This window comes from Odocoileus virginianus, chromosome 2 (genome assembly GCF_023699985.2).
Source record: "Odocoileus virginianus isolate 20LAN1187 ecotype Illinois chromosome 2, Ovbor_1.2, whole genome shotgun sequence".
NCBI lineage: Eukaryota > Metazoa > Chordata > Mammalia > Artiodactyla > Cervidae > Odocoileus > Odocoileus virginianus.
In genome coordinates, this window is record NC_069675.1 from 9,695,219 (window position 1) to 9,721,555 (window position 26,337).

A 26,337-nucleotide genomic window follows, 5' to 3' on the forward strand; every position below is an offset into this window, starting at 1 on the left:
CAAACACCCTCTTCCAACAACACAAAAGAAGACTCTACACATGGACATCGCCAGGTGGTCAATACCAATAACAGATTGATTATATTCTTTGCAGCCAAAGATGGAGAAGCTCTATACAATCAGCAAAAACAAGACCAGGAGCTGACTGTGGTTCAGATCCTGAACTCCTTATTGCCAAATTCAGACTTAAATTGAAGAAAGTAGGGAAAAACACTAGACAATTCAGGTATGACCTAAATCAAATCCCTTATGACTATACAGTGGAAGTGAGAAATAGATTTAAGGGACTAGATCTGATAGACAGAGTGCCTGATGAACTATTGGCGGAGGTTCATGACTTTGTACAGGAGACAGGGAGCAAGACCATCCCCAAGAAAATGGAATGCAAAAAAGCAAAATGGATGTCTGAGGAGGTCTTACAAATAGCTGTGAAAAGAAGAGAAGCAAAAATCAAAGGAGAAAAGGAAAGATATACCCATTGGAAGGCAGAGTTCCAAAGAACAGCAAGGAGAGATAAAGCCTTCCTCAGCAACCAATCCAAAGAAATAGAGGAAAACAATAGAATTGGAAAGACTAGAGAGCTCTTCAAGAAAATTAGAGATACCAAGGGAACATTTCATGCAAATATGGGCTCAATAAAGGACAGAAATGGTAGGGAAGCAGAAGATATTAAGAAGAGGTGGCAAGAATACACAGAAGAACTGTACAAAAAAGATCTTCACGACCCAAATAATCATGATGGTGTGATCACTCACCTAGAGCCAGACATCCTGAAAGGTGAAGTCAAGTGGGCCTTAGGAAGCATCACTACGAACAAAGCTAATGGAGGTGATGGAAGTCCAGTTGAGCTATTTCAAATCCGAAAAGTGATGCTGTGAAAGTGCTGCACTCAATATGCCAGCAAATTTGGAAAAGTCAGCAGTACCACAGGACTGGAAAAGGTTCAGTTTTCATTCCAATCTCAAAGAAAGGCAATGCCAAAGAATGCTCAAACTACTACACAATTGCACTCATCTCATGCACTACTAAAGTAATGCTCAAAATTCTCCAAGCCAGGCTTCAGCAATATGTGAACCGTGAACTTCCAGATGTTCAAGCTGCTTTTAGAAAAGGCAGAGGAACCAAAAATCAAATTGCCACCATCTGCTGGATCATCAAAAAAGCAAGAGAGTTCCAGAAAAACATCTATTTCTGCTTGACAGACTATGCCAAAGCCTTTGACTGTGTGGATCACAATAAACTATGGAACATTCTGAAAGAGATGGGAATACCAGACCACCTGGCCTGCCTCTTGAGAAACCTGTATACCGGTCAGGAAGCAACAGTTAGAACTGGACATGGAACAACAGACTGGTTCCAAATAGGAAAAGGAGTATGTCAAGGCTGTATATTGTCACCCTGCTTATTTAACTTATATGCAGAGTACATCATGAGAAATGCCGGGCTGGAGGAAGCACAAGCTGGAATCAAGGTTGCCAGGAGAAATATCAGTAACCTCAGATATGCAGATGACACCACCCTCATGACAGAAAGTGAAGAAGAACTTAAGAGCCTCTTGATGAAAGTGAAAGAAGAGAGTGAAAAAGTTGGCTTAAAGATCAACATTCAGAAAACTAAGATCATGGCATCTTGTCCCATCACTTCATGGCGAATAGATGGGGAAACAGTGGAACAGTGTCAGACTCTATTTTTCTGTGCTCCAAAATCACTGCAGATGGTGATTGCAGCCATGAAATTAAAAGACACTTACTCCTTGGATGGAAGTCATGACCAACCTAGTTCAGTTCAGTTCAGTTCAGCCACTCAGTCGGGTCCGACTCTTTGTGACCTCATGAACCACACCACGCCAGGACTCCCTGTCCATCACCAACTCCTGGAGTTTACTCAAACTCATGTCCACCGAGTCGGTGATGCCATCCAGCCATCTCATCCTCTGTCGTCCCCTTCCCAACATCAGGATCTTTTCAAATGAGTCAGCTCTTCCCATGAGGTAGTCAAAGTACTGGAGTTTCAGCTTGAGCATCAGTCCTTCCAATGAACACCCAGGACCAATTTCCCTTAGGATGGACTGGCTGTATCTTCTTACAGTCCAAGGGACTCTCAAGTGTCTTCTCTAACACCACAGTTCAAAAGCATCAATTCTTCTGTGCTCAGCCCTCTTTATAATCCAACTCTCACATCCATACATGACCACTGGAAAAACCATACCTTTGACTAGATGGACCTTTGTTGGCAAAGTAACGTCTCTGCTTTTTAATATACTGTCTAGGTTGGTCATAACTTTCCTTCCAAGGAGTAAGTGTCTTTTAACTTCAAGGCAGCAATCACCATCTCCAGTGATTTTGGAGCCTCAAAAAATAAAGTCAGGTACTGTTTCCACTGTTTCCACATCCATTTCCCATGAAGTGATGAGACCAGATGCCATGATCTTAGTTTTATGAATGTTGAGCTTTAAGCCAACTTTTTCACCCTCCTCTTTCACTTTCATCAAGAGGCTTTTTAGTTCCTCTTCACTTTCTGCCATAAGGGTGGTGTCATCTGCATATCTGAGGTTATTGATATTTCTCCCAGCAATCTTGATTGCAGCTTGTGCTTCATCCAGCCTGGCATTTCACATAACGTACTCTGCATATAAGTTAAATAAGCAGGGTGACAATATACAGCCTTGACGTACTTCTTTTCCTATTTGGAACCAGTCTGTTCTTCCATGTCCAGTTCTAACTGTTGCTTCCTGACCTGCATACAGGTTTCTCAAGAGGCAGGCCAGGTGGTCTGGTATGCCCATCTCTTTCAGAATGTTCCATAGTTTATTGTGATCCACACAGTCAAAGGCTTTGGCATAGTCTGTAAAGCAGAAATAGATGTTTTTCTGGAACTCTCTTGCTTTTTTGATGATCCAGCGGATGTTGGCAATTTGATCTCTGGTTCCTCTGCCTTTTCTAAAAGCAGCTTGAACATCTGAAGTTCATAGTTCACATATTGCTGAGGCCTGGGCTGAAGAATTTTGAGCATTACTTTACTAGTGTGTGAGATGAGTGCAACCTAGACAGCCTATTAAAAAGCAGAGACATTATTTTGCCAACAGAGGTGCATCTAGTCAAAGGCATGGTTTTTCCAGGGGTCATGTATGGATGTGAGAGTTGGACTATAAAGAAAGCTGAGCGCCAAAGAATTGATGGTTTTGAACTGTGGTGTTGGAGAAGACTCTTGAGAGTCCCTTGGACTGCAAGGAGATCCAACCAGTCCATCCTAAAGGAAATCAGTCCTGAGTATTCATTGGAAGGTTGATGTTGAAGCTGAATCTCCAATACTTTGGCCACCTGATGGGAAGAGCTGACTCATTAGAAAAGACCCTGATGCTGGGAAGGACTCAGGCAGGAGAAGGAAGGATGTTGAGATGGTTGGATAGCTTCACCAACTCAATGGACATGAGTTTGGGTAAACTCCAGGAGGTGGTGATGGACAGGGAGGCCTGGAGTGTTGCAGTCCCTGGGGTCACAAAGAGTCAGACACGACTGAGCGACTGAACTATGCTGAACTGACTGAACTGTGTTAATCGCTCAGTCCTGTCCAACTCTTTGCAACCCCACGGACTGTAGCCCACCAGGCTGCTCTGTCCATGGAATTCTAAAGGCAAAAATACTGGAATGGATTGCCATTCCCTTCTCCAGAAGATCTTTGCCACCCAGGGATTGAACCCTGGTCTGCTACATCACAGGCAGATTCTTTAACGTTTGAGCTACAGGGAAGTCTTATATATGCCTATCATATATATAAATATCTATATACACACACACACATATATATTCGTATATATATTTTTAAACTTATGAATTTTTGCTTAGCTAAAAACTATGACATTTTGGTTCCACTTTTTTGATTAAGTAGAATAGAATACTAGATTTCTAATTCATATTCACTCAAAACTTTGATATAGTTCCATTTTCTTCTGGCATCTAGTATAATTGTTAAAAGTCTCGAAAGCTTATTATCTTACTGCTTTTTTTTTTAATCTTAGTGCTTTTTTAAAAAAAATTTTTGAATGAGTCTTGAAGCTTCTAATCCAATTCTGAGACTATAAAGAAATGTTACATTGTAAGAAAACAAAGCAGGAAACCTGGAAAATGGAAATAAAGGATAAGCAACAACAACAACAAACCCAGGAAATTAATATGTGCTACAGTGTCATTAACTAAAGTAAGATTTTGCTCAAATTTCACAAAAATTTATGCTAGGGTATATTATTTGTTTTCATACCTTATTCAATATTCTACTTTGTATTTAGTTGCATTGAGCAGCTTCAGCTGCATGCAACAAATTCTGATAAATACATTTTTCATTTTTTTTGTTACAAATATTTTCTAATTCTTTTTGCTATGGCTTCTTAGATACACCCATTAAAGTGGACATTTAACTTTCAAATATATGGGTTTTTTTTTAAGTAACCTTGATATTAATTTCTCATTTAATCACTTTCTTCTCTGCAATCACCCTCTGTGTTTTTTCCAGTCTTTTAACTTTATTGAGACTTTCAATGGCTAAATCAAAGATCTCTTTTGGCAAATGTCACATTGCACTTGAAAATATGTGGGATATTGTCAATTATCTTTTGATAATGATTTCTAACATAATTCCACAGTGATAAGAGAATAGGCTCTTTTGATTTCAGTACCTTTAGACCATGAAATTTTTGCATCTCACTTTATGTCCCTGGATATGTTCCAGTGTCTCCTGGTTTATAGTCTATAAGGACTTGAATAGAATTTGTATCCTGCTGTTGTATGAAAATAAATAAATCTTAATTATGTTGAATTGGTTCATAGTGCTTTTCAGGTCTACTGTATCCTTCTACTTTTCTGTCTATTTATTCTATTAATTTTTGAGAGTTTGGTATTCAAACTCCAACTAAAAATCTTAATTTGTCTACTTAAAAAATAATTGTAATATATAGGAGAACTTAAGAGTCCTTTGGACTGCAAGGAGATCATACCAGTCAATCCTAAAGGAAATCAACCCTGAATACTCATTGGAAGAACTGTTGTTGAAGCTCCAATACTTTGGCCAGCTGATGAGAATAGCTGACTCATTGGAAAAGACCCTAGTGCTGGCAAAGACTGAAGGCAAAAGAAGGGGGTGGCAGAGGATGAGATGATTAGATTAGCATCACCAATCAATGGACATGAATTTGAGCAAACTCCAGGAGATAGTGAAAGACAGGTGAGCCTGGCACACTGCAGTCCATGGGTTGCAAAGACTTAGACAAGATTTAGCAACTTAACAGCAACATAGTAGAACTACATGTAACTTTGTTCTGTGTTTTCCAAGTCTCCTATAAATGTGTTGTCATACTTTCGTAATTAAAAAATAAAAAATGGCTAAAATGAAACAGGGTTGTGCTTTAGGGTATATGGATGGGGCAACAACAAAAACTCACATGATAGAAAATGTCAACACTTAGATTAAAGTAGTCATATGATTTACTTGCTTCAAGAAACAATTTAAGATTTGATTCATATATCTCATATATCAGTCAGTTCAATTCAGTTCAGTCACTCAGTCGTGTCCGACTCTTTGCAACCCCATGAACTGCAGCACATCAGGCCTCCCTGTCTATCACCAACTCCCGGAGTTTACTCAAACTCATGCCCATCGAGTCAGTGATGCCATCCAGCCATCTCATCCTCTGCTGTCCCCTTCTCCTGCCCCCAATCCCTCCCAGCATCAGGGTCTTTTCCAATGAGTCAACTCTTCGCATCAGGTGGCCAAAGTATTGGAGTTTCAGCTTCAGCATCAGTCCTTCCAACGAACACCCAGGACCGACCTCCTTTACGATGGACTGGTTGGATCTCCTTGCAGTCCAAGGGACTCTCAAGAGTCTTCTCCAACACCACAGTTCAAAGCATCAATTCTTCTGAGCTCAGCTTTCTTCACAGTCCAACTCTACATCCATACATGACTACTGGAAAAACCATAGCCTTGACTAGATGGACCTTTGCTGGCAAAGTAATGTCTCTGCTTTTTAATATGCTATCTAGGTTGGTCATAACTTTCCTTCCAAGGAGTAAGCGTCTATTAATTTCATGACTGCAATCACCATCTGCAGTGATTTTGGAGCCCAGAAAAATAAAGTCTGACACTGCTTCCACTGTTTCCAAATCTATTTCCCATGAAGTGATGGGACTGGATGCCATGATCTTAGTTTTCTGAATGTTGAGCCTTAAGCCAGCTTTTTCACTCTCCTCTTTTACTTTCATCAAGAGGCTCTTAATTCCTCTTCACTTTCTGCCATAAGGGTGGTGTTATCTGCATATCTCAGGTTATTGATATTTCTCCCAGCAATCTTGATTCCAGCTTGTGCTTCATCCAGCCCAACATTTCTCATTATGTACTCTGCATATAAGTTAAATAAGCAGGGTGACAATATACAGCCTTGACATACTCCTTTTCCTATTTAGAACCAGTCTGTTCTTCCATGTCCAGTCCTAACTGTTGCTTCCTGACCGGCATATAGGTTTCTCAAGAGGCAAGCCAGGTGGTCTGGTATGCCCATCTCTTTCAGAATGTTCCATAGTTTATTGTGATCCACACAGTCAAAGGCTTTGGCATAGTCAGTAAAGCAGAAATAGATGTTTTTCTGGAACTCTCTTGCTTTTTCGATGATCCAGCGGATGTTGGCAATTTGATCTCTGGTTCCTCTGCCTTTTCTAAAAGCAGCTTGAACATCTGGAAGTTCACGGTTCACATATTGCTGAAGCCTGGGCTGAAGAAATTTGAGCATTACTTTACTAGTGAGATGAGTGCAATTGTGCGGTAGTTTGAGCATTCTTTGGCATTGTCTTTCTTTGAGATTGGAATGAAAACTGATCTTTTCCAGCCCTGTGGCCGCTGCTGAGTTTTCCAAATTTGCTGGCATATTGAGTGCAGTATTTTCACAGCATCACCTTTTAGGATTTGAAATAGCTCAACTGGAATTCCATCACCTCCACTAGCTTTGTTCGCCATCACTAGCAGTGATGCTTCCTAAGGCCCACTTGACTTCACCTTTCAGGATGTCTGGCTCTAGGTGAGTGATCACACCATCATGATTATCTGGGTCATGAAGATCTTTTTTGTACAGTTCTTCTGTGTATTCTTGCCACCTCTTCTTAATATCTTCTGCTTCTGTTAGGTCCATACCATTTCTGTCCTTTATTGAGCCCATCTTTGCATGAAACATCTGAGGTCAGGGGCAACGGCCAAGAAGAGCTATCCCACGCCTGAGGCCAGGGGCGGCGGCCGAGAGGAGCTACCCCACACCTGAGGTCAGGAGGGGCAGCCATGAGGAGATACTCCTCGTCCAAGGTAAGGAGCAGCGGCTGCGCTTGGCTGGAGCAGCCGTAAAGACATACCCCACGTCCAAGGTAAGAGAAACCCAAGTAAGACGGTAGGTGTTGCGAGAGGGCATCAGAGGGCAGGCACACTGAAACCATAATCACAGAAAACTAGCCAATCTGATCACAGGACCACAGCCTTGTCTAACTCAATGAAACTAAGCCATGCCGTGTGGGGCCACCCAGGACAGACGGGTCACGGTGAAGAGGTCTGACAGAATGTGGTCCACTGGAGAAGGGAATGGCAAACCACTTCAGTATTCTTGCCTTGAGAACCCCATGAACAGTAGGAAAAGGCAAAATGATAGGATACTGAAAGAGGAACTCCCCAGGTCAGTAGGTGCCCAATATGCTACTGGACATCAGTGGAGAAATAACTCCAGAAAGAATGAAGGGATGGAGCCAAAGCAAAAAAAAAAAAAAAACACCCAGTTGTGGATGTGACTGGTGATAAAAGCAAGGTCTGATGCTGTACAGAGCAATATTGCATAGGAACCTGGAATGTTAGGTCCATGAATCAAGGCAAATTGGAAGTGGTCAAACAGGAGAAGGAAGAGTGAATGCCAGCATTCTAGGAATCAGTGAACTAAAATGGACTGGAATGGGTGAATTTAACTCAGATGACCATTATATCTACTACTGCGGGCAGGAATCCTTTAGAAGAAATGGAGTAGCCATCATGGTCAACAAAAGAGTCTGAAATGCAGTACTTGGATGCAATCTCAAAAATGACAGAATGATCTCTGTTTGTTTCCAAGGCAAAGCATTCAGTATCACGGTAATCCAAGCCTTTGCCCCAACCAGTAACGCTGAAGAAGCTGAAGTTGAACGGTTCTATGAAGACCTACAAGACCTTTTAGAACTAACACCCAAAGAAGACGTCCTTTTCATTATAGGGGACTAGAATGCAAAAGTAGGAAGTCAAGAAACACCTGGAGTAACAGGCAAATTTGGCCTTGGAGTACGGAATGAAGCAGGGCAAAGGCTAATAGAGTTTTGCCAAGAGAACGCACTGGTCATAGCAAACACCCTCTTCCAACAACACAAGAGAAGACTCTACACATGGACATCACCAGATGGTCAACACCGAAATCAGACTGGTTATATTCTTTGCAGCCAAAGATGGAGATGCTCTATACAATCAGCAAAAACAAGACCGGGAGCTGACTGTGGCTCAGATCCTGAACTCCTTATTGCCAAAGTCAGACTTAAATTGAAGAAAGTAGGGAAAACCACTAGACCACTCAGGTATGACCTAAATCAAATCCCTTATGACTATACAGTGGAAGTGAGAAATAGATTTAAGGGACTAGATCTGATAGACAGAGTGCCTGATGAACTATGGATGGAGGTTCGTGACATTGTACAGGAGACAGGGATCAAGACCATCTCCATGGAAAAGAAATGTAAAAGGGCAAAATGGTTGTCTGAGGAGGATTTACAAATAGCTGTGAAAAGAAGAGAAGCAAAAATCAAAGGAGAAAAGGAAAGATATTCCCATTTGAATGCAGAGTTCCAAAGAATAGAATAAGAAAGCCTTCCTCAGCCATCAATGCAAAGAAATAGAGGAAAACAATAGAATGGGAAAGACTAGAGATCTCTTCAAGAAAATTGGAGATACCAAGGGAATATTTCATGCAAATATGGGCTCAAGAAAGGACAGAAATGGCATTATCTCATATATAATAAATATCAAATAATATCATAGGCATACTCAGGTTATTTAAACCAGATATCCAGCGAGATCAGATTAGATAACATCCAACATCATGGCTAAATGCTGCCCATCTGTTATTCACCACACATTCATGCACTAGCCCACTTCCTGATGTCTACTAAAGGCCTACAATGAGCCAAATGCTAGGGATACAGTGATGAGTAAAAAGACACAGACCCTGTCTTTTTGGTAATTATAGCCTAGGATCAGTTACCCTCCACTGGAGTCAGTAGCATTCATATCTGCAGGGTACACCTGGACTTAGAGGCGCACTCTTAGTTGCATACTAAGGACCCCACGGGCCATTGTACACTCTCTAACTCTGGATCAGTAGCACCCCCATCAGGAAATACTCATAGTGTAAATTATGACACCATTTTTACAGGCAGATTTTTTTTTTCATGATAACAAGGCACAGTACATAATGTTTAGTTTCAAAGCACAAAATTTTCAAATGCCTTTGTAACATCCCTATTTAAATGTCACTGGATACTTATTTTCTAAATGACATACTTTAGAAAACACAAGAATAGAGGTTAACAGTAGACACTCCTAGGTTTGAATGTCAAATATTATCACCATTGGACCATGAGAAAGCTATAACAACTCTGAGCTTCCTAACATGAGGTAAATAATAGCTAGCTCATTGAGGTATTGTTGGATTGTTGAGAGGACTAAATGCAGTGATTCTAGATATTGCCTTGCACAGTGTCTGAAAATGTGGATAGTAAAAAGAGATGGTCAGTGTAGACAACATACTCCAAGCAATTTGGGTGTGGAAAAAGATGATGTAGGGTGAATTGGGAACAGAAAATGGCTTCTGAAGAATAAAGCTATGCATGAGACAAGTGCTCGGGCCTGGTGCACTGGGAAGACCCAGAGGGATCGGGTGGAGAGGGAGGTGAGAGGGGGGACCGGGATGGGGAATACATGTAAATCCATGGCTAATTCATTTCAATGTATGACAAAAACCACTGCAATGTTGTAAAGTAATTAGCCTCCAACTAATAAAAATAAATGGGGGAAAAAAAAAAAGAATAAAGCTGCCTGGAATAGTGAAGGGCACTGAGGAATGAGAAGAGGAGAAGAAGGCCCAGTAGGTGAAGGCAGAGGACAAGCAGGAAGTGATCCAGGCCAGAAGATGCACACAGAAGATGTTATTCCTAGCCCATGGCATACCCGAAGTGCAGTTCATTTCCTACACAGATTCCCCTAAGCAAACAGATCCTTCCTGATACCTCACTCTACTTTTACCTTCATCTGTTTGGTGAATCCAGTGCCACTCCAGAGACATGCAAACCTATTCTCTTGGTGGTCCTGCCTCAGATGATTCACCCACAGAGAGACCCCTTGGAGGGAGAGAGCAGAATCTCAGCACTGTCTAACTGAGCCCTTTGCCCAGCCTCTCTCGGAAGTTCATCTAAGGGCCCCATCACTGCTTTATGAGGTCAAGAGCAGGGACAAGAGCAGGGAATTCAAGCAAATGGAGAGCTTACTTCTACTCTACAGTTTTGCTTCTTCGTTTGCTTGACATGTTAACTATCTTGACAAGATTTCTGTGGTGTTCCTTCAGATCACTTCTGTTGGGCAGAATTCTGCCTCTTGGCCAAAGACTTTCCTCCACTGGCCATGAGCAATGTTCTGTTCAGGAGGTACTCATGTATCAGCTGCATGTTCTTGGGCAGTGCTTTGGGTATGTAGTGGAGGAGGAAGCAGAACAATGGGAGGGACTCTCTGCTTCTTGACATTTATTCCCATGCAGGCCATTGTAAGTTTTAAATACTTGGTGGCTCTGGCTTGTTGCAGGAAGCCCCACTTTACAATTTAAGTGTTAGTGCCCACTCTTTAATGAAAGGCAACATCCCAACTGCTATCCCTACCCCATTTGCCTCCTTCCCCCAATATTGTGTTGGCCAAAATGTTCGTTTGGTTTTTTTCTGTAAAATGGCCCTAGTAGTTCTTAGTTGTCCTTAACTTCATTTGAAACAATTTTATTAGATTGTATTGGAAGAGCTGTCATATCAGCATGCATTTTAAAAAAAACTTAATATTGGTGAATTTTTCTGTGGCCACTTTAATAGTGAAGACAGAAGAAAAAAAATCAATATTTTGGCTTTACTATTTCAAGAAAGGTGAAAACACAGCTGAAATGCAAAAACAGATTTGTGCAATGTATGGAGAAGCTGCTGTGACTGGTCTTACAGGTCAAAAGTGGTCATGCTAGAGATTTCTCACTGGATGATACCCCATGATCAAGTAGACCAGTTGAGGTTGCTAGGGATCAAATCGAGACATTGATTGAGAACAATCAATCTCAAACCATGCAAGAGATAGTCAATGTACTCAAAGTATCCAAATCAAGTGCTTAAAATCATTTGCACAAGCTTGGTTATGTTCATTGCTTTGATGTTTGGATTCCAAATAAGTAAAACAGAAGCTACTCGACTGTATTTCTGCATGCAATTCTCTACTGAAGTGTAATAAATACATCCCCTCTTTAAAACAAATTGTGACAGGTGATGAAAAGAAGATACTGTCCACTAATGTGGAATGGAGAAGACTGTGGAGCACGTGAAATGAACCACCACCAACCACCCAAAGACCAGTCCCAACCAAAGAAGGTGATGCTGTGTTTATGGTAGGATTGGAAGGGAGTCCTCTATTATATGAGCTCCGTCCAGAAAACCAAGTGATTAATTCCAACAAGTACTTCTCCCAATTAGACCAACTGAAAGCAACACGTGACAAAAAGCATCCAGAATTAAACATAAAAAGCATAATCTTCCATTAGGGTAATGCAGGAGCACGTGCTTCTGACTGGGAAGGTCTGGTTCATCCAACATATTCATCAGACATTGCACCTTTGGATGTCCATTTATTTCGGTCTTTACAAAATTTCTTAATGGAAAAAATTTCAGTTTCCTGGAAGACGGTAATAAGCACTTGGAACAGTTCTTTGTTCAGGAAGGTCAAAAGTTTTGGGAAGATGGAATTATGAAGTTGCCTGAAAAATGGCAGAAGGTAGTGGAGCAAAGTAGTAAATATGTTGTTCAATAAAGTTCTTGACGAAAATGAAAAAATGTCTTTTATTTTTACATAAAAAACCGAAGGAACTTTTTGGCCAACCCAATAAAAACATTCAGAAACTGGCAGAGCTGCCCCATTCTGAGTCTCACCCACGCTTTCTTTTCATTCTCCCTGTTCTATCCAAGCACGTTTCTGAAGCCAACAGCTCTTCAAATAAGTGAGTTACAGCTGCTAGTCATAGCCATGGGGCATATTTCTGTCTAGTACTTTTGTAAGTCACCAGGCAGGTTTTCTTGACTTGGTTTTGGCATCTGCCCTTGGCTAAATGCTGCGCTCCCTAACTGGTCTTTGATCAGTGAATGTGTGGTGAACTGTGGTCTCCTTTGGTTTGTTTAGGAAGCAAAAAAGTAAAAGTAAAGTCATGAAACTCTTTCTTTCTTTTTCTAATTTGCAATCTCGAGTTGATAATCAGACAGCATTATTTATAGAAGGACTTTGGCCTTCCGTATTAATAGTTTTCCCCCAACACTGTTTTTCTAGGGAAAAATCTCATCCGTCCACTTGAACTATGGATTCATTAATCAGAGAGGAGGTAGAGATTCTATGCAAGAAAAGGAACTGTGATATGTTAGTGATGTCTGTCTTAGAATCAGAATGGGGAAGTGTGTGGCACACCATTTGTTTGCCATCCTTGGTCTATATATAACCAACTAGATTATGGAATTGCCTTTCCTATTATTCCTAGGATTACAGTTCAGCCTCTGTTCTTGGAATCTATAATTATCTTTGAAAGAAATCTACTTTGACATTAGAAATTATATCCCATATTTTCATGCCACTCAACCTCTTGCAGTTAGTCAAGAAGTACTTATTGAGCCCTAGCTATGTGCCAAATACTATTCTAATACTATGATGAAATAACAGTGAACAAGGAAGACAAGATCTCTCCCTTCGTGGAGCTAATTTCCTAGATTAGGAAGGAAAATAATAGGTAAATACATACATAAGAACATTCAGATAACAAGTGCTTTAAAGAAACTAAACATACCAATGTGATAAAGAGTGACTTGAAGATTTTATGTTTTTGAAATGAGTACACTATGGCATGCTTGTATGACATTGGGAGAATGTCTGTATAGAAAGAGAAGGTGATGATGCAGGAGACAAAAGGAATAAGAACTGTATGAGTGTTCCTTTCTCTTCTGCACACACTTTATTGACCTAAGCAGATCAGCTTTTCTCTCTCCTTTACAGTCTGTGATCATCAGCTTCTCTGTGCTTCCCGGGTTGTTTCCAGCATATATGCCATGACCATCAGGTTCCCAAAGAAAGTCATGCATGACAGCCTGAAATACCCATGATTCAAGTACTTTCATACAGATTTAGGTGTTTTTTTTACTCTTTGGATTCACTTGTGTGTTACTTAAGTCAATTCAACTGTCTAGTGTGCTGTCGTCAAGGATTGCTTTCTCTCTGTCATATTTCTTCAAGAGAATCCATTTCTTGATCCTTTCCATCAAATAATCCTATTTTTGGCAGCAACAAGAACAAAAAAAAAAAAAACCTCTCGGCAAACTATTTTGACCATATAGTGTTAATCTTTCCCAATAGAAAGTGAGAGAGATTCCTATAACAACAAATCTCCAAATGTATGTTCAGCTACTCATCTTTCCATACGTTTCTGAGAAAATAAACACATATAGTGTATTACAAGAGGATTTTGTCCCCCTAATTGCCACATGGATCTCCTAAACTTTGTGAACTCAGTCAGGCCATTCACAGACACAATAAAGATTTTGAACCCCATAGTCCAAAGCCCAGACTAAATCCAGGGCCAAACTTAATCCTGGACAAAACTTAGTCTTAACCCAAGTAGTAGTGTTTTTTCCTAACTTCTAAAACAGAACCAGCCAAGGCCTGTCCCAGAGCAGAGAGTCTTTAATTAAGCCAGCTGCTCTAAAGGAAGAGGACAAAGAGTCAAGAGGTCCCAAAAGAAAGAATCTAAAGAAATAGCAAGACGTAAAGAGAACTAATGCAGGAAACTTTTAATCCTTTACTGATTCTACCACTGTGGCCCAATTGTTTCCTTGACTTCAACTCACATCAAAACTCCTCTTTTCCTCTTTCTTCTACTCCTCCTTTCTCCCCTCCAATGTGTCTATGAAAGTTCTGGCATGGAGATTCATTGGCCCTTACTAGAGATTTCAGCATGCCATAAACATGAAGCTGACATTTTGCTACTAAGACAGTCAAATTTCCAACTTTAGTAACTACTCCCAAAGGGGTCTTTACATTTTCTTGCCCTTACTTTCTAGATACAAGACTATGACCTGGATCCCTGAAGTCTGGGGGGGTTCCCCAACGGCTCAAGCAGTAAAGAATCCTCCTGCAATGCAGGAGATACAGGAGACCTTGGTTTGACCCCTGGGTTGGGAAGATAATCTGGAGGAGGAAATGGCAACCCACTCTGGTATTCTTGCCTGGAAAACCCCATGGACCGAGGAGCCTGGTGGCCTACAGGCCATAGGGTTGCAAAAAGTCAGACACAACTGAGCACACATGCATGCCCTGAGACCTGCATCCCACCACAAGGCATTTGCTTGGATGCATTAATGGAGGAATGTGTCACGGATCCTGTTCATGACACCAGTTGTCTCACTGTTCACACTCTCCACACTGTTCGCTGAACCCAGGGTAGGCAAGGTGCAAGCTAAGAGACTGGAAGGAGATTCGAGGAGCGGTAGGAACTGCAGACACATTTATTCTCTTCTGGCTGGCATAGCAACCACAGCAGCATACCATAGCATAACACAACACAACCTCTCTCCTGGCTGGCTCAGCACCGTAGCAGTAGACACACTATATTCTCTCCTCTCATGGCTGACCCAACGGACACAGCCGTGACGCAGCAGTAAAATGCCACCTCTTTCTAGGTGGAGTTCACAGACAGGCGTACCACACAAAGACCAAGCAAGTACCTCATGATGTGTATGCACGGTGCTACAAATGACCTCAGCTGTTACATAGTCATTATTTGCAAAACATGGGGCGAGAGAGCCTGAACACGCCATCTTGGCTAATTTGCTCTCTCCACGCACCCCCTCCCCTCAAGGAACAATTCAGAACAGTTCTTCAGGCAGCCAGGTAGAAAATGAGCTCATTCAGAAACTCCATTTATTACAGGTCAAAATCTTCACTGAAAATGTCTCCTTGTATAATGCTTAAGGGCTTCGCCAGTGGCTCAGCGGAAAAGAAGCCACCTGCAACGCAGCAGACGGAGGTTTGATCCCTGTGTCGGGAAGATCCCCTGGAGGAGGAGATGGCAACCCACTCCAGTGCTCTTGCCTGAAAACTCCCATGGACAGAGGAGCCTGGAGGGCTACAGTCCAAAGGGTCACAGAGTCAGACACGACTGAGCGATGGGACAAACACACATGCAGTGTTTAAATTCTCATACCCCAAAGTATGACTTTCATTTCTTCACATCCTACCCTTAACCTTCAGTCAGTTCAGTTCAGTTCAATCGCTCAGTCGTGTCCTACTCTTTGCGACCCCATGAATCACAGCATGCCAGGCCTCCCTGTCCATCACAAACTCCCAGAGTTTACTCAAACTCATGCCCATCGAGTCGGTGATGCCATCCAGCCATCTCATCCTCTGTCATCCCCTTCTCCCCCTGCCCCCAATCCCTCCCAGCATCAAGGTCTTTTCCAATGAGTCAACTCTTCGCACAAGGTGGCCAAAGTATTGGAATTTCAGCTTCAACCCTTAACCTTAACTCATGTTAATTAATAGTTTCAGATAGAATCTATTTTTGGTGACCTCTGTCGGTCAATTATCTCTACAAGCAGATAGCAGTTTGTCAGTAGATTAGTAGATTAGTTTCAAATGCTTCTTCAGTTCAGTTCAGTTCAGTTCAGTCGCTCAGTCGTGTCCGACTCTTTGCGACCCCATGAATCGCAGCACGCCAGGCCTCCTTGTCCATTGCCAACTCCCGGAGTTTACTCAAACTCATGTCCATCGAGTCAGTGATGCCATCCAGCCATCTCAAAGCATGTTCAAAAAGGACCAAGTAAAAAAAATCACAACCAAAACTATCCCATTCTTATCAAACAAATTTTGACATCCTGATCTACCCCATATTTATTCAAGGAGATGTTCCTCAGCATTAGAAAACACATTAAGGATATATGTGTATGTGTGTGTATGTGTGTGTGTGTGTGTGTGTGTGTGTATGAAGTTGTTAGTCTCTCAATCGCAGCTGCCTCTTTGTGACCCCTTGGACTGTGGCTCTCCAGGCTTCTCTGTCCATAGAAGTCTCCAGGAAAGAATTCTGAAGTGGTTAGCCATTCCCTTCTCCAGGGGGTCTTTCTGACCCAGGGATCAAACCCAGGCCTCGTGCAATTCTTCACCATCTGAGCCACCAGGGGAGCTATATATGTCTGTGTGTATATATACATACACACATATATATGTATATACATAAACTATTTCTAGGCTATATAGAGTTTTAAAATTTTAAACATAACTATTTTTCGAATCATGTTTCTTCTTTCACTCTTAGTACTAGTCATGAAACAAAACTTAATTATCAGATTTAATCTTAAACTAAATAAATATTACTCTGCCTTTAAGGGGGAGAAAAAGCAAGGAAATGAAAAGCACAAAAATGGATAGAGGTTCTCTCTTGGTAGTACAAAGTCAGGAGAATGAAAGCAGCCTGCACAGATCATCAACAGGAAGGGTAATAATCTAGTTTATAAACTGGGTGGTGGCCTCACAGATTTATGGTTACCACGCTTTATTTCGTACCAATATGTGAATAATATTCTTTCATGTTTATCAAATGTTACATTAAAAATTGTTCCTTCCTGAGTTATAAGCAAAGAATGCATTCCTTTTTCTTGTACAGGATACCATTATTTTAAAAATAAAATTCAAACACATTGTTCTGGTTTTGTGGCTTATTCCCAGCAGGATTTCTTAAAAGGTTTTCCATGAGTTGACTTCAGTCCAGTTCCGTTCAGTTGCTCAGTAATGTCCAACTCTTTGCGACCCCAGGGACTGCAGCATGCCGGGCCTCCCTGTCCATCACCAACTCCCAGAGCCTGCTCAGACTCATGTCCATTGCGTCGGTGACGCCATCCAACCACCTCATCCTCTGTCATCCACTTCTCCTGCTTTCAATCTTTCTCAGCAACAGGGTCTTTTCCAGTGAATCGGCTCTTCGCATCAGGTGGCCAGAGTATTGGAGTTTCAGCTTCAGCATCAGTCTTTCCAATGAATATTCAGAATTCTGATTCATCCTGATTTCCTTTGGGATGGACTGGCTGGATCTCCTTGCAGTCCAACGGGCTCTCAAGAGTCTTCTCCAACACCACAGTTCAAAAGCATCAACTCCTCGGGGCTCAGCTTTCTTTATAGTCCAACTCTCATATCCATACGTGACTACTAGAAAAACCATAGCTTTTACTTCACCTGCTAATTCAAATTTAAAGTATAATTTTGGAGACTTCTTTTGGTCAATTTAATTCTACCATCAGGTACCAGTTGAATAAAAGCAAGCTGCCATGTTTGTTAATGTATTAATTTCAAATGTTTGATGCTATTCTCCGTGTTCTGATGTTTCCAAGATATTAGCGTGAATTTGAAGTCAGTTATAAACTTTCTTCTACAAAATATTTATGTTCAATTTTTGACTCAGTGGAAAACTGATTTATCAAAGCTCTTTTTATACACCAATCTTTCTTCAGTTTTTCATTTGCTTTTAATGTTTGTCAATGTTTTTAAAATTTATGGAAATATTTTAGTCCTTAAATTGTATACCAATATTCCATGACTCCAAATTTTATCATTCTCCCTCAAGTCTGAAATAATTTATAAAGTTCCACAGACAGCACAGTCCCACAAATCTGAAGTCCTACACTCATATGAGAATTAACAATAGAGAGTGTCAAACTGGCCTGAAACCTAATTGTGTTCCTGGCTCAGGATATCCATAGTAAATTCATAAGCCCTAAATAAGACACAAAAACAAACTAGGATGTGTCATATAAAAAACTTTTCACAGGAGAGTAAAAATAACATTAAAATGTTTCCAAATTTAACAATATTATTTATAGTGTTTTATTCAATGAGGTTTCAAAATGCCTGATTAATTGAATTAAATGCAAATAACTTCATACAGGATTTTTTAAAGTTTTACCAGCACTTCAAAATGGCTATGGAATTAATATAATTTTTAAATGTCAAAATATGCAATAAATGTTGCACTTTTCTGCTACGCTAGGCTAGTATCTTCCATGGTGAGATATCAAAATTCTTGAATATAATACACTTTTAAATCAATAGGTACTTGATTAATTTCCCTGAAATTATCAACATCATTACCAAAATCTCCCCAGATTTTGTAAGATTTGCTTCTTCAAATAGTTTGAAGGTTTAACTTAAGGGGGGAAAAAATTCTTATGTATTAATGTGAAAAAGGCTTTAGCTCTTAAAAAATTAGATTATCAGTCTTTTACTTTATTTTTTGCCTTTACATCGATAGTCTCCTTCACCATAAGATTGTGAAATTATCCATCTAAATTTTCTTCTAGTATGTTTATTGTTTTATTTATGTTTGTATATGGCATATATAGTCATATATGTTTGTATATGTATGGCAGACATATATGTTTGTATATGCATATATAGTCAACAAACTATAGCCCTTGGGTTAAATCCAGCCAGCCGCTTATTTTTGTAAGTAAAAATTTATTGGGATGCAGCCACCCTCATTTGTATATGTATTATCCATGTCTGCACTCACTGTACAGTTTCAGTTAAGAAGTTGTAAGAAAGATGGTGTGGCTCACAAAACCTAAAATACTTACTATCTGATATTTTTACTGAAAATTTTTGTCAACCTTTGGCATTAAAACTTATTCTAGTTCTATGTATTAAATAACCAATACTTTTTCCTACTGATTTAAGTGTCATACTTATTAGGTATAAAAACATATAACACGTATTCCCCATCCATGTAAATCCATGGCTGATTCATGTTAATGTATGGCAAAAACCACTACAATATTGTAAAGTAATTAGCCTCCAACTAATAAAAATAAATGGAAAAAAAAAGCACATAACACACATATAACAAAGAAAGCAAGAATATATGATGGATAAAATTCAGTCTTCGATAAGTAATAAGTGGCATTAGGAAAACTGCACAGCTTCATGTAAAATAATGAAATTAGAACATTTTCTCACACAATATACAAGAAAAAAAAAAGGATTAAATGCCTAAATAAATGTAGGACCTGAAAATCATAAAATTTCTGGAAGAAAACATCTGCAGTACACTCTTTGACATCAGTTTTAGCAATATATATATATATATTTTTTTTAATTTTTTTAATCTGTCTCCTTAGACAAGGGAAATGAAAGTAAAAAATTTTAAATGGGACTGCATCAAACTTACAAGGTTTTGCACAGGGAAGAAAACCATCAACAAAATGAAAAGACAATCTTCTGACTGGGAGATGATATTTGCAAAATGTTATGTCTGATAGGGAGTAATATCTGAAATATATGAAAAACTCATAAAACTCAATTGAAAAATCATCCAATTAAAAAATTGACAGAAGACCCAAAGACATTTTTCCAAAGAAGACATACAGATGACCACCAGACACATGAAAAGATGCTCAAAATCACTAATCATCAGAGAAAAGCAAATCAGAATCATGAGATACCACTCCTGTCAGATGGCTATCATCAAAAAGACAAAAAATAACAAGTGTTGTTGAGGATATGGAGAAGAGGAATCTAGGTTCACCATTACTGGGAAAGGAAATTGATGCAACCACTATGGAAACAGTATGGAGGGTTCCCAACAAGCTAAAAATAGAATTACCATATTATCCAGCAATTCTTTTACTGGGCATATATCCAAAGAAAAGAAAAGCACTAATTTGAAAATACATATGCACCTGCACTCCAGTATTCATAGTGGTGTTAGCTATAATAGCCAAAACATGGAAGTAACCTAAGCATCCATCAACAGATGAATGAATAAAGACTATGTGGTAGATATATACAACAGAATATTACTCAGCCATAAAAAGAATGAAATTTTGCTATTTATACAACATGGATAGATCTGGAGGGCATTATGCTTATTGAAGTAAGACAGAGAATGACAAATATTATACGTAGTCACACATTTTTGGAATCTAAAACATAAAGCAAAGAATTAACAAAACAGAAACAGACTCACAGGTTTAGAGGACAAACTAGTTAGTGTTTACCAGTGGGGAGAGGATGAAAGAGGAGCAAAATGGGAGGAGGATTACGAGGCACAATCTACTAAGCACCATATAGATAAGTTGTAAGGATGCACTGTACAAGACAGGGAATATAGGTAATATCTTAAAATAACTTTAAATGAATATAATCTATAAGAATATCAAATTACTATGTTGTATACCTGAAACTAATATAATATTGCCAAGTCAACTTTATTTCAGTTTAACAAGACACATACACATTATAGGCTGTCTATTTTGCTCTACTAATCTACTGACCTATATTGTTTTAGAAAAATGTAGTTTTAAAATATGTTTAAAATACTAATGGTTAAAATTCTTCCATTATCACTTTGAAAACCTTATTACCTTTAAATCTAATATTTGAATGAAGTATAGGATTATTTTGTCAAGCCCCTATATCTGTTATGAGCATTCATACACAAGCCTTTATGTGGACACATGTTTTCATTTATTCTGGTAAATACCTAGGAGTGGATAGAATTGCTGTGTCATATGGTAAGGATATATTTAATTTCATTAGAAACCACCTGTTTGATATAGAAAACAAACTAGTGGTTACTGGGGAGAAGGAAGAGGGGCACTCTAGGGGTAGAGGATTAAGAGGATTTATAAAAACTATTATGTACAATATAAGCTTAAAAATATATTGTAAAACAGAAAATGATCAATATTTTTAATAATTATAAATGGAATATAACCTTTAAAAATTGTGAATCACTATATTTTACTCCTGTGACATATAATATTATACACCAACTATAGTTCAATCTAAAAAAAGAAATAAACCACCTGATTTTCTTCTATCTTAAATATTTTCTGTTTTGATTTTCTTTTTCAGGGAAATCAGTTCTGCCTATTTGGATCTCCTTTGTTTTCTACATCTGCTATTTTCTCTTTACTTCTTTTTAATCTTTATTTCCCTTACACTGTATTAGTTCTTCATTCTTATCTCATGCTCTGCCACTATCATCTCCCCTTCATTGCCTCTCAGGTCTTTTCTAGTTGCTTCCCCCCTAATCTCAGGATTTCTAACTAAGCTTGGTTTACAATGTAGCCCCCTTCCTAGTAACTTTTACTCCAGCTGTTGTATTTTGGGGTCCTTATTTTAGATAACTGTTAGCATTTATTTTAGATAACTTATTCTATCTAAACTTATATCTCTTAAGAATTTTAGATAACTGGTATCATATCAAATGATACCAGTTATCATTATCTACCAAAGTTGAAGCTATACATACCCTAAGATCCTATGAACCCAGGATCTTTATATGTATTGTTTTATATCCTACATATATTCAAAGCAATATAAGCCCTTTGTTAGTCAAATATGTTGTATATTGTCCCTCTATTTATTTCTTTTTTATTTTCTTCATGTCATTTTTGATGAACAGAAGTTTTTATTTAAATGTATTCATATACATGAAAATTTTCCTTTATGGTTAATATTTATGTTCTGTTTAAGAAGTCATTCCTTATCCTGAGATCTTGAAGATATTCTTTTATACTGTTTTTCTATTGTTTTGTCTTTCTTCAAAATGATAGTTTTCCTGAATTTTATTTTTGTGTATGTGTGAGGCTGAAATTAATTTTCATCTTTTTCCTAATGGGTATTCCAATATCCTAGAATATTCACTGAAAAAACTTCCCTTTTCCTACTGCTATACAATGCCACCTTTGACATAATCAAGGTTTCATATCCATTGAAATGTTTGTTCTTTCCGAGTCAATACCACAAAATCTTAATTACTATAATTTTTAATAAATATTGAAAATAGTTTCTCCCACATTATTCTTGTTTACATATACATATATAATTGTATGTGCTATATTATTTAATTTTATATTAATATGTATTGTTTATTATATTTGTTTCACACATTTATTTATGTTAAATACATAAATTTACATAAATATAATGAAAGTGTTAGTTCCACAGTCATATCCAACTCTTTGTGACTCCATGGACTATAGCTCAGCAGGCTCCTCTGTCCATGGGATTCTCCAGGCAAGAATACTGGAGTAGGTAGCCAGTCCCTTCTCCAGGGGATCTTCCCAACCCAGGGATCAAACCCAGGTCTCCTACATTACAGGAAAATTCTTTACCATCTGAGCCACCAGGGGTATTATGTTATAAATATCTGTATAATTATGTGCATTATATGTTATTTTAATTTATTTGGATAAATATTTTCTCTAGGCACAGTGATCTGCATTGTACAACATTGGATGTACATATAGTATTTTTGTTATTATTCCACTAAAAACATTTTATAAAATTAGAGGCATGCATATTTAGCACTGTTACATCTTTTTAGTGACTTAAACCTTTAGTTATCTCTTTTCCTAGAATGAGTTTCCTTTTGCCTTGTGCCTGGAAGCGCTAGTAACATGGGATCACCCTGACCCAATTTTAGAAACTGAATACTTAAGCTCAGTTGCAATCCCCCTGAAAGCCTATTTATGCCTAATTCAACCATACTCCTAGGGTACAGACACCCCTTTGAGGTCTCAACCTAAAGAGAGGTGCATTCATCAGACTTCCTTTCGGTGGTTCTGGAATCCACTCCTTGTTCTATAGTCCCGTGAGACTGAAAAGTGTCACACAGCCTCCTAGCCCCCACTCCAGGACAGGCAAGCACTCCAGTACACTGCTTACTGCTGGAAAATAAGAAACTGTTATTTTTGCAAAGTAGCTTAAAAGATGATCATGGTGCTAAACTCGGTTATAAATTCTGGAAAATCTTTTCTGCAACTTCTGTATTAACAGCATTTAGTTTTCTGGATAGATAATAATATCATTGACAAACTATCATGCTTTTGTCTAAGTGTTTCGCACTACAAAGGTGATGTGTATATCCAGTCTAGTTTTTCAGCATACCTCCTCATCCTGGATGCTTTGAAAATTTTCCTGGGGTGCATCTACTAGTGAATCTCTTATCATTGATTCGGTATAAGAGGAGCAAATTGTTTTGATCAACATAGAGGTCTCTCTTTCTGGCAGTCAGAAGATATTCTTTCACTTCATAGTGAAGTATTCTGCCCCATTTGTTCTGTTCTCTGCTTCAGAGTCAATTGTTTCTAGGTCATGTCTCAAATTTCTGTTCTCCACAGCCATCATATTCTCCCACATGACTTTTTTTCTATTTTCCTCTGTGTTCTGGAAGAATTCCTCAAGTTTGTTCTCCACAAATTCCTGCTTTAATCTTCTATGTTATCACTTCTGTTCATTAGCTCAACATACATTTTAAAGTTTTGTTATCTCTCATTGCAGGTTTCTGTCCTGTTTGGTAAAGACCACATCTTCTTTTACCCTGCTGAAGATACCAAAGAGCTTCCTGAAATTTTCTTTTAGAGCCTGCAGTATATTATTTCTGAAGATATATTTGACCTCTGAATCTTCAGCCAGCTATTTCCTTTCCCTTGTTTCTATAATTTACTTACAAGTTCTATACTAAATTGTTTTTCTCTTTAAGCATAATCTTCATCATTATAATATAGGTCACATTTATTGAGTGCTTACTGTGTACTGTCCTAAACATTTCTCATATACTGACTCATGCAATCCTCACAACAGTGAAGAAAGAAACGTTGCTATCCTCATTTTGTAGACGTGAATGCTGAGACACCAAGGTTAGGTAATTGCCCAAGGTCACAGAGCTATAAATGCTGGAGTCAGGATTTGAACACAGACAGTCTGGCTCCAAAGTGTCGATGCCATCCTGTCTCTCCGTCATATTTAAATCATTTTTAAAGGTAAATGCTGTTTAAACTTAGTATTTAACAACAGATAATGTGTGTAGATTTTCCCTGGCTCCATTTCTATTTGTGTGAAGGTCAAACTCCATGGCTGAGAGACATGTTGGCATACATACATCTGGCCTGGTTCTGATTTCCAGTGGGTATTCATCCATTTAAACCTAGCACACTTCAACCAATGTGATTCTTGAGAAGCTACAGTTCTGATTGGTTCCAACAGAGTTCTTTCTCTCAATGCCAGCTCTAATAGCTCTTTACTTGTAAGGATTATATCCCCCTGAAGGTAGGTACTATGGCAGCCCCTCACCCCAGTGTATCCCAACACACACTCACACACACACGAAATCCCACTACTTACTGCTAGTCAACTTCTGTGGTGGTGGTGTCTTTTAATATACACAGAAAGGTAACAAGAAGATAGGAAGAGAATCAACCTTTATTACCTCACAGTAACCCCACAGTTGAGGGTCAGCTGGGTCTCTGAGTCAAGAGGTAAACAATGGGGAAGTCTGAAGAGTCTTATGTTTTTCACCTATGTTGTTTCATGGTCCAAATGACATGAAGATCTGTCTTAACCTTCACTTGTCTAATGTCTATGTTAAAGATTCCTTTGAAATTTTAGGTTTGTGCTGCCCATTAGGTTTCATTTCTGGGGTAGATAAAAGCTTTCCCATCATTACTTCTTGCCATGGGTTTACATTTTATTGAAAAGGCAAGAGATGCTCTACTGGGGCTGTTAATCCAAAATTCCCCTCAGTTAATTTTTTTAACAATTAGCAAACAGCAGATTAATTGTCAAAAGAATTCATGAAGTATTGAAGAGCCTTATTAATTTCTGCACCTGATTACAGTTTCATTAGTGGCCTTCATGTATCTACAGATACTTTTCATCTCAACACTTTTCCAAATTCTCAACATATGAAGATAACTAATCAAGACTTTATTGTGTTGGATATAACTAGGCAACAACTACTGTTTGTCTACACAACCAGTATTACTCTCCCCTTCTTCCTGAGTAAAGCAACCCCACTTTAATTACTTAGAATGACTATGTTTTTAGCCTCTTTAAAACCATATGGCTATGTGACACTATTTTAGCTAAGGAGATGGGAGTAGAAGCTATTTTGGAGGCAGTTTGGTTCAGTCCCTCAGTCGTGTCTGACTTCTTGTGACCCCACAGACTGCACCACACCAGGCTTCCCTGCCTTCACTATCTCCGGGAATTTGCTCAAACTCATGTGCATTGAGTCGGTGATGCCATCCAACCATCTCATCCTCTGTCATCCCCTTCTCCTGCCTTCAATCTTTCCCAGCATCAGGGTCTTTTCCAATGAGTTGGCTCTTTGCATCAGGTGGTCACAGTATTGGAGCTTCAGCTTCAGCAGCAGTACTTGCAGTGCACAGGAAAAAAAAAGCTAAAGGGAAACAGGCAGCTAGAGATTGCTTCTCTCTTTTTGTTCTTCCACACATCCTTCTGCTTCTTGCCTGGAACATTAATATGGTGGCTGGATCTTCAGCAGATCCACTAGACCATGAACAACACAGAGATGGAAGCCATGCCCTATGGATGGCAGAGCAGATGGACAGAGTGACTATCATGGGTTCCACTTACCGATTTTGGACTTCATACCTCCAGACTTATTTTACCACCAAATAAGAAGACAAATGAGAATAATAATTAAGCTCATATTATCATATCACAGTTATAGACTTTACTAGCAGTCTAGTGTAATTTCTGAGACCTTTTTTTAAATAGTAAAAGTAATTTAAAAAACTAATGCTTGTTAAGTGCCTGCTAGATGCTGGGTACTCTTTCAGTGATATTAGTTCCTCTCCTCCTCATTATTATCTTGCTGCACAAGTAAGGAAATCCAGATCAGAATGCTTAAGTAACCTGCCCAAGTTCACACAGCTACCAAGTAATAGACATAAGAAGCTGATTCCAAGCAAGACTCCAAAATCTGCACTCTTATCCACATACTGACTGCCTCTAACATCCCAGTCCAAGCAACAAAAATGGCCCAGAAAATACACTGGGCCATGCAGTTGGGCAACTGCAGGCCCAACAACTTGAACTGGGTAGTTTCCAGGCTTCTTGGTGTCTTGCATGATTGTCTCTGACTTTTCCAAACATCAGATTACAAATGTCAAC

The 26,337-nt window shown here is 39.0% G+C and overlaps 1 long non-coding RNA gene across 1 annotated transcript; it reads right to left on the reverse strand.

Annotated features, from left to right (window-relative positions):
- Positions 1–22,580: 22,580 nt before the first annotated feature.
- LOC110138772 (uncharacterized) lies at positions 22,581–24,595 on the reverse strand. Its single transcript, XR_002314290.2, has 2 exons — positions 24,544–24,595; positions 22,581–23,743 (listed from the first exon to the last, which is right to left on the reverse strand). It is a non-coding gene; the product is annotated as an uncharacterized lncRNA (long non-coding RNA).
- Between the last annotated feature and the right edge of the window lie 1,742 nt (positions 24,596–26,337).